This window comes from Rhea pennata, chromosome 2 (genome assembly GCF_028389875.1).
Source record: "Rhea pennata isolate bPtePen1 chromosome 2, bPtePen1.pri, whole genome shotgun sequence".
NCBI lineage: Eukaryota > Metazoa > Chordata > Aves > Rheiformes > Rheidae > Rhea > Rhea pennata.
In genome coordinates, this window is record NC_084664.1 from 28,152,976 (window position 1) to 28,162,836 (window position 9,861).

Genomic DNA, 9,861 nt, shown 5'->3' on the forward strand with positions numbered 1-9,861 from the left:
TTGAGCTTTCATTGCAGTAATTAACTTTGTTTCGGTTACTGACTGGATGGCACATGTTTCCAGAGAAAGACCCCCCCCCCAAATGAAAAACACAGAGGCCACCAGCAGATCTGCATGGGGAAGCAGTGGCAAGACCTTTTGTTGGACACATTTGAACCTGCTGCTTGCCCTCCTTCTTGGCACAGCAGCCGCCATGGCTCAGGGTGGCACAGGCTCCATAAAAAATGAGAGAAAAAAAAAACATTAGTGCTTCATTTTTGAACTGTAGTATAATAAAATCAAGAGAGCTACTTGTCCCTTTCTGTGAAATAAATGAATAGACAAAGAACAAATAATACTACCCCAATTTTTCATCTTCAATAGACACTGGATATTAAATCTGATGGAAAGAAAAACTGGGAATTTCTCTCAGCAGTGTGCAGCTGACAGTGCATAATGTAGATAAAAGGAAATGAGTGTTGTGGAGTCAGCATTTCTGTGTTACAATGCTGTGCAACCACAGTCTCCTACTTCACATTACTCACCTTGAGAGAGGTACTGAGGTGTGGGAATTTAGAGACTCCAGCTGACAAAAAATAGAAGAAACGGTCTCATTTGTATTAGACAGGAAGACTTTTACCTGCCCTGTCCCATTAGTTTCTTCATGCCCCAATAAGGTACTAGAAGAACTTACACTTTCTCATTTCTCCCCAGACAGAATGTTTATTATGTTGCTCTTGATTTGTTCATTGAATTGATATTTCTCAACAATTTTTAAGCTACACATCTTTGTAAAAGTCAAACTTTCTCACAATTTTATTAATTTCAGTTTGAGAGGATTGAAAGAGCAAGGCACAATTAATTACACAGTATGCAATAGTTAGATTTAGCAAGAATCTGGAAAGCTGACTTTTAAATATTTCTGAACTCCAGCACTAAGTGAAAGTGTAAAGCAAAAGATACTGGATTTTTTAAATGTCAGAGTAATTTTGGCCTATCTCTGGCCTTTCCATATGCCACATTAACGCAGCCCCGTTATTCTGTAAACCTCATAGTCTCAGTGGGAATACACTACAGCATTTGCCAGGGCCATCTTTAAGGGTACACAAAGTAGGCAGCTGCCTATCCTAAAAAGGAGCTAGGTGCAGCAAAAAAGCAAATTCACAAATATAAAACATTATTATTTGCCAGCAGTAAGTATTTCTTGTTAAAATTGGCAAGAAAGAGCAATACAATGCTTTAATACTTTATTGGGAAGTGAAGAAACTAATGAGGGGGGCAGGGAAAAGTCTTCCTCTCTAATATAAAATAGGTAGAGGCTGGCACTGGCTCCTGCTGTTTTAATACTGGAGTTTGCTGCCTTTGGCAGTAAATAGCCAAGGAGGCTGATCAGAGAGATCTGGTAACACCACAGAGGGCAACACACACAAATACACTCACTACTCACCACTACAAGAAGGCCTTGCTTATACAAGCAAATACTTTTGGAATAACTATAGAGGGTTTTGTTCAAAATAAAATGCCTTGCAGACATATACAAAAGTTGGAGAGTTTGTTGGTTTTGCATTTAAACAGCCTGGTGCTTATTTCACATCACCTGCAAAACAGGCTAACGCCCATTCTGCCCCCCCTTTTTTTTTCTCCTTCCAAATGATGTCCTTTTATGTTTTCAGCTACTCTGAAAAGAAGCATTGGCCTTTTAGGTTCAAGCACCTGAGAACTGCAGTCCTGCAGGCCAGAGTCTTTAAAATGAAAAGCAAGAGAAAAATGACAATGGTTCTCAGTGAAAGAATGACTTCTGACACTAGTTATACAAGTTTCTTAGTTCTAGATCAACAAAGCAAATTAAGGTAAAACCCAGAGGGATAAATATTCTGAATAGATCAACTTGAGATGTATCCTTTTGTAGAAATGAACAGGGAAGTAAAACAGTACTTTAAAAGTGCACTAAGTATACTTTATTCTTCAGTTCAGAGTTAATTCAAGTAATAAACTCACAGATTTCACCCATATTAAAGCTTCCTACAAGTCTTCTCACAACTGAGCTCCCCGCTGAACCTCAGGGGAAGCTTTTATAATGATAATGCCCTTCCCCCACCTCCAAGCTGACCTGGAAATACTTAGAGAATTGCACTTAACACAACTCTGTCCTAAGACTTTTTATTATTATTGTTGTTATTACCTGTGTTTTTCTCTGAACCACATATATAAAAGAGAGGGGATTTCCCCTTACACCAATTAAAACCCAAATCTCACCTCTCCTTTCTTCCCCCTGAACAAAAAGCTGACCCCCACTGAGCTCTTTCCCCCAAGGCATCTATAAAGCCTCACAGGTGAGCTTGCTGCAGTGTAATGAGAATGAATCAGCACTGATCTTCCAACAGATAAACACAAATCTTTTATTCCAGCCACCTGGCCCAGGACTTATCAGTCAAGAAAGTATCTATGGTTTGAGTTAGCTGGATTTTCTTCTCTCTTGCAATATTCTTTCTATTGTATTTTTCTTTCTTTAGTAAGCACTCTTGGGAACAAAGGTGCCTTGGAACACCTTCAAGATGTTTTGTGCTGGGAGTTTTGCTTCCTATAAAATACATTCTGGTGCTTTTTGTTGGAGGAAATAACCTTGTTTTGCATATGCTTAATTTGTTAGTGTGAGTTGTCTCAATTGTGTTAGAACTATTTTTTCATGGAGTCCTTGAAGCACAAACAAGTTTGCCAGACCTGGACATAAGCAATATAGAAATCTTTGCATTTAATTAAGGGTCTAATTATAATTAAACCTTGTTTTCCCCCTACGGGGAAAATTGGAGAGATTCATAAGTAAATATGTCCTGTCTCTCTGTGGTTTTGACCGTAAGAATATAGAAAAAGAATTGTAATAGTTTACTAAAATATTTTCTGTCCTAGATGTGCATGAATCATGTAGTTGTTTGCCTAATTAGGCTTTTTAAGAGTAACTAGAAGATATGAAATGAATTAAGGAGCTTAACAGGAGAATAGGCCATGGTGCCAAGTTACATAGAACTATTTGTACGATTGTTCTCAAGTAGGGAGTAAGGTGAGAGGATGAGAAGACAGTTTTCCAGTTCAATTTCTAGTCTCTTCACTTATTTCATGTTATAAATAAGTGGTTTACAGGACTCCCTTAAATTTGTTTTCTGGTCCTGGCAAGCAGGTAGTGTTCTGTCATCTTGAAATTCCCCTTTCTTCCTGATCTTGTGCGTTTTGAAAAGAATGTCATCTAATAACATTGGGTCCTGTTTTCCTGAATACTTTTAAAAAGTATTTTCTCTCTCCAGAGCAGAACAATTTTTCTAGGGCATAACAGCTATAACCAAGCTGTGGTTCTCTACTGGCAGGGAGATGAATTTTTGAGAAACTGTATTCCTCAACCAGAAGGATTGTCAGGTCCCATGACTCTCCCAAACAGTCTGATGAGCAAGTATCCTTATTTAAAGTTTGAAAATGATTTTTGGACTCTGCTGCTACCCACAGATTTTTCTAAACCTATCACAGGGGAAAGAATAAGGAGTCCACATTCTGAGACTTTTGAGTGTGTGCCTTTTGTCTGTTTCTTTTTTCTTTTTCTTTTTTAAACCTTGCCTTGTCTGAAGGGAACAGTCTTACTGGAAAAAAAATGCATAAGAACTTTTATAGCCTGTCTTGTGTGCAGTGGGGATACTTGTATGAGATAGCAACACAGATACATTAACTGCAGTTCATTTGGAGTTAAATTCTGGAAAAGCCTCAGAAGAACAAGCTCTCTGTTTAACTGGCACTTTATATCTACAAGGGAGGTTGTGCTGCTAAAATGCAGGCAGGGTAAATATCCCTCGTATTTAGAGGACCAAGATATTAAAAATCTGCAGCTGAATTTATAACAGCTATCAGTGATTTACCAGCTTTGTTTTGTCCCATATAATTATGATGAAAGAGAGGAGACAGAGAAATAGCCATGTTATTTATAATAAATGAGAATAAAAAGTAGTGAAACAGCACAAATCAGAGGATTGGTAATAGAATACAGGAGCCTTTTCACCTCCAGGTGCTTAGATACTGGGTAATGAACATGTCATAAATACCTCCCTGGCAAGATCATTGGTTTCAATGAGGTTTATGTCAAGAGTGGCAGGTAGACATTAACATATGAGTATCAGTCACCAGGAGATCATACACCAATTTCCAGCTGGGCTCTGCTGGACCAACATCCCCTTCTGTATGTTGCTGAGGGTGCTAACAGGCAAGCACTGCACACAAGGTGGTAATGTTAGAGTGAAGAGCAAGCTACATGTCATTCTGGGTCTACACTGGGCCCATCACTGAGAGGCCCTCTGCCAGATGACATTATCGTGGTACAAACCTGGCAGAGATACTGTTGCTGTTTGTGGTAGCTGTTCTGGGAAGAAGTCACGGGCCGCAGCACTTGCTGTGTTTGCAATGTGATCTTCTGCTGAATTTTCTTTGCCTCATGTGGCTATGTACAGGATCCCAAAGCCCCTGATGGGTTTATATGCTGGGAGCAGTGATTTATAGCTTGTTTTATGCAGGAGATACAAACTAAAAGATTGTGCTACCTTTGGCCTCATAATCTATTTCCGGGAAAAGAAATAAAAGGACAAGTATTGCATCTTCTGAATTCCTATTCACAGTCTGTTTCCATCTAAAATTCATCACTTGAAAGAAATACCACACTCACTAACCTCAATCTGTACTCTTCCTGACCTGTAAGGGAGCAGGGTTGGATCCCAGGTGTGCCTTTTCTGTTTGAAGGCAAAGCTGCTCACAGACTTGCTCAGAACAAAGACCAAACCTTTATTTAGCTGAAGGTTTGTGTTAGCATCATTAGAAATTTAGACGTTGTTTTAAGCCTTTGCTCTTGAAAGAAACAAGTATTTTGGTCAGAGGGACATGCCATTTCAGCACTAAAGAGAATTAATTCCTTTCTCATATATGGAAAATATGGTCTGTGCATTTCCTGAGAACTGCTCAGAATTGTGAGGCGAGCCTAACACTTGGAGCTTATCTGCACGTACCTTTAAGCATTTCTGATTGAAAAAGACAAAAGACATTGTTTTCTCTTGGAGAATCGGTTCCCACTTTGGATTTAGGAAAGAATTTAACACTGAGATAATCTCACTTTTCCCATCATCATCCTTTCATTCTTCTTTGCTCCCCCTCCCCAGACACAAGGTGACATATCCAAGTACTTGTCCTTCAACAGATTCTTCAGTAAGCAACAGAGCAGAAAGCCCTAATATCTATTCATTTGTAATCTGTCATTCTTAAAGTATTAAGGACAATTGACTTCACATGTCTCAGGTAATTAGAATAGTCATCCTTTGCTCCAGATTTTTAAAATAAGTGTCTCAAACTCTTAATCAGTACATTTATTGATGTCTTTCAACATATCTGTTTCTTGTGAACTGTGTGTTAGATTTGCAAAAAAAAATCTTGCATACTGAATTGTGTACAAGAATTATATTAAAAACCTTTTTTATATTGCTTTTGTAATCAAATAAAATATATTAGTGACAACGTGATATTTTCCACATTTGGAGTAATCAATCTCTTTTTCTAATATGGAACACTGCTGAAAAGCAAATTAATAAATATAAATGTCAGGAGTTACATTTACACAAATGTTTTAGTACTTGTTTTCCCAAGTTTTTATTTCCATAGCAAGCACTATTAACTATGATAACAGCTAATACCATTTTCTAAGCTCTAAGAGGCTCATAAAAAAGGTTGTAGGATTTCTTCAGCTGTTATCAATCTCAGCAGGAAAAAAAAAGCAGACATTCCTCACCTTGGAAATCTGAGTCCTAATCTTGTTTGGTCACTAACATGGATTTATGCAATTTTTTGGTTGATACGGAACACCAAACGCAGAAGAGGGTCTCTAAGGACAAGCACCCCGAAGTGAACTGTCCTCAGTGCACTCTTGCAGTATGAGCATTTGCAACAGATAGTGCTCTCCTGGTTTGGCAGATCTGTACTTCTGAGGTGTACATTAAGATATGTGGCTAGTGGCTATTGCTATCAATTTATACCTATGACTATATAGGCTTACCCACAGAAGCTTCTTTTTTTTTTTTTTGGGGGGGGGGGGGGATTTTTCTTTTGATCTCACTGTCATTTTTTTTTCTGTCAGCTGTCCAATTTAAGACATTCTTCCCTTGCATCTCTTCAGCAAAAAAACAGGCAAGTATCGCAACAGTGAGCACTGTTCATTTGGTCCCTAGTTCAACCATCCTGCAAATGAGTCTCAAACTAACATTGTGTGCTAGACAGGAAAAAAACACTGTCTTGAGTGTTTTCCGAGGGATTTGAAGGCAGAGTGGGAAAGCCGCTTGGGTAGTGGGAGATGTGTGTTTCTCTCCTTGCTGCAGTTTGCATTTGTTAGCCACACTATGTCAGGAGGCAGGAGAGCATTTCTACAGCAAGAATTTTGCCATTCTTTCCATTTATATGTGGAGAACTGCAGTGATGCAGTCAGACGGGTGCAAAGAACAACGTGGGTCTCTCCTTCCATTGGTCAGTGTTTGTCCTTGCCCACTCCCATCTCTAAGACCCTGAGACTTTCTGTCCTGCAGATCTCAGTGCACTCACAGTCTCTGAATGGGATGACTGCTAGTTTGAACATTTAAATTGAGAATCCAATATCTATTTTTTCCCCCAGTATTTGGTAATAAATGATGAACAAATGCTAGAGACAAAAGCTCTGTGGCAAAACAAAAGCTCAGGGATAACCTGGTGTTGTTGCTGTGTCATAGCTGTCCCCTAGCCACAGGATATGGTGTCTCTCCATGGGGAATATGCATGTAGACAGACTAGGAACACACACATTGCTTAAATGGTTATTGTGCAGATATTTTAAATATCCAGCCTGTGGAAGGAAAAAAGTTGCACTCCAGTAGCCCTTTCTTTCACTGACACTTTCTCTCTCCTGTATATCTTCTTTGACTGAGCAAACTATACCAACAACAACAAGAGAGAAACTTGAGCGAGTGCTGTGTAATCCAATCCGAATCTTCGAGCAGTCACTGCTCCCCCAGGAAAGCTGCTTGCTCATTATAAGAGAGCTCTTTATACCTAAGAGCTGTGTACATGATTCATTACGGAGGAAATAAAAGAATGAATTTAAAGTGTGCTTATGTGGAGTCGTCTCCTTTTTGGTGATTTTCTCTCTTCCCTCTCACCTTCATTTAATTTCCCGTTAGGGCTTGGAGAGAGTGAAAACTGGATTCCAATGACATGGAAAGAGAGAATTCCTATTGAGAAAGAATCTCAGGAGTCCCATGGACACTGTTTATGCTAGTACGTGACATGCATACCCTATAGGCTTTGAATGAACTCCCCAGTTTCAATGAAGAATGGAAGACACATGGGGTGTAAGGCAGCTAGCAGTATCGTGATTGCTGTGGGCACTTGTTATTTCAGAAGATGTGTGTGTGAGAGAGAGTCTCTGTTGGGTACAATAATTTGATTGCAGATGGTTGGTTAGGTCTGTCCAAGCACTTCTGTTCTTTGTGGTAATGAAAACTGTACAGATCCAAGAAACAATCCCAAAGTCTTCGTATGAAAGATTATCTCCGTCAGCTGAGAAGATATATCTCAGGATTCAGTGTGTTGGGTACCAAAATGATTCTGAATGAGAAACCTTTTAAATTTTTTTTCTCCCTAATGGGAGAATTCTCTGATTTACCTTCTCCTTTCCTTCAGAGGTGATTGGCACTATACATACATACTACTTTGTCCTTTTTGCAGTAAATTACTCAACATGGAATAATTAGAATGCAAAGACTGCATTGAACAGGAGAGGAAGAATGCTTGCCCCCCCTAAACCATTTTTTGTCTTTTTTTAAAGGATTCATTTTACAATTATGAATTATTTTAAACATAATATTTGACCTTCACTTTCTTTAGTTTGCATGCACATAAAATAAGCCTGATAATTAAAGACTGCTGCTGCATTTTGAAAATTTGGGCACCATTTTTAAAGTCATTACTCTTAACGAATTATGAGTAGATATATAGAGTATATATCTATTATGAATATATGATGTGAGAATAACTGTGATTTTAAGATGTAGACTATTGGATTTAGAATTTTACCTTCATTCATTTCAGTGGAAAATGAAGCATCCTCCTGATGGCTTTGAAATTGTCAGCATACCTATATTTCATGTGGGTGTCTAAACATGCACATAGTGATGTATTGCTATGTTTATCACTGTTTTGGTTCACTGAGAGCCACTTGAGCTACCTGCAAATTCAAAATCTTCCCAAAGGAGAGACTAATTGACTTGTGCTTTTGTGGTTTATGGTGTCACCAAAACCCCCTGACACAATTCTAGCACTGTACTGAATGAATGCTAATCTATGCTTGTTCTTAATGTTGATCTAACATCTATCTATGCTTCTCTCTCCTGAGGAAGCACTGCATAGTTCAGTTATAATGGTAGAGATTGTATCAATGTGAGACAGTGCGAATCTATGGAGAAGTAACATTTTAGTGAAGCTTATATTGATTTTGACTTTCTAAGACATAAACTACTGTATCAAGAGAAAAATGTTGATATTGACTTCATTCAAACTTTAATTTTGAAATTGGGACAAAAGAAACTTAGTTTCATTAAAATGTTGAGTACAATTTTGTTGTTTATTAAAAGCCATAAAAATGTCTAGTTTTGAAAATATCTAGATTTGCAGTTATCTTATGAATCCTAGGCTTTTTCAAAACTAAGATTGTATAGACTACCACTCTCTCTCCTCAGTTACATAGCTTCCAAAATGAATTATCTCATGCACTACATTTTGTCAGAGTTTAGAAGGCTAATACTATGAATCCACATGGAAGAACTAGAAATGAGCCAAAGTGGAAGCCCAGGAGGGAGTCACTGCTTAGTTTCATGCCAGTGTAACTCTGTTGGCTTAAGATTCGTGTGTGAAGATTTTGCATATGGAATTTAGGAAGGAAGTAGAATAAGAGTGTGAAACCTTCCTTCTTGGTTAGGGAACTAGATGAATTTGAATTGAAAAGGGGGCCTGTTCTTCAGTCCTTGTTTGGAGAGAGCACTATTCTCATGAATGGAGCTATTAGGGGTAAGATTTTAGCCCAAGATGACAGAAGTCTAGTCAGGACAATTGCTATCATAACTTGCTTTTCCATCCTCTTCCAAATGGTGAATAACTTTGAAAAATAAATTGAAAGATGTTAAGTCCCAAAGCTGAATCTGAGCTTTATTTGTTCCAGAACTTGAATTTTAGACTACATTTTAGTATTGTTCCTCTGTGTGGTCACAGATGATGTGATTAAAAGTGAGTAGCTATATGTTATGTTACCACTCACATTTTGCTGGGACAGCTTCAGGTAAGTTGTTTAGAAAGCACAAAGCATATGGGAGCTGTAGCCACAGCAAATAATGAGTAGGTCGGTGTGAACATTTTTATCTGCATTATATATTAATTTTTCTCTGCTTCCTGATAGAAGATGAGCAGAGCTGAAAAGAGAGGAATGTTAAGGTATGCCTGGGGAAATGTGGGAAGCTGAAAGGCAAGCCCTGGTGCTCTTAATAGCCATTATAATAAATTAGCATATGATACAAATAATGCATCAGAAAAAAAAGCTGTCTTGTAAAACAGGACATAATTTTGCAACATGTCTTCTGTCTCTAGATACAGGTTTGAATGGTTTTCCCAAGAAGAAGGTTTATGCAAATGCCTACTGTCATGTGAATCAGATTAAGAGAAGAAAGACTATTTATGCATGAAATCCAAACATGCTTCTGGGGGAGAGTAGAAATAAACCCTTTCTTTCACCTCAAATACTATATATGTGCAATGACTAAAAAGAAATGAATGTGTCACCTTTATTACTGA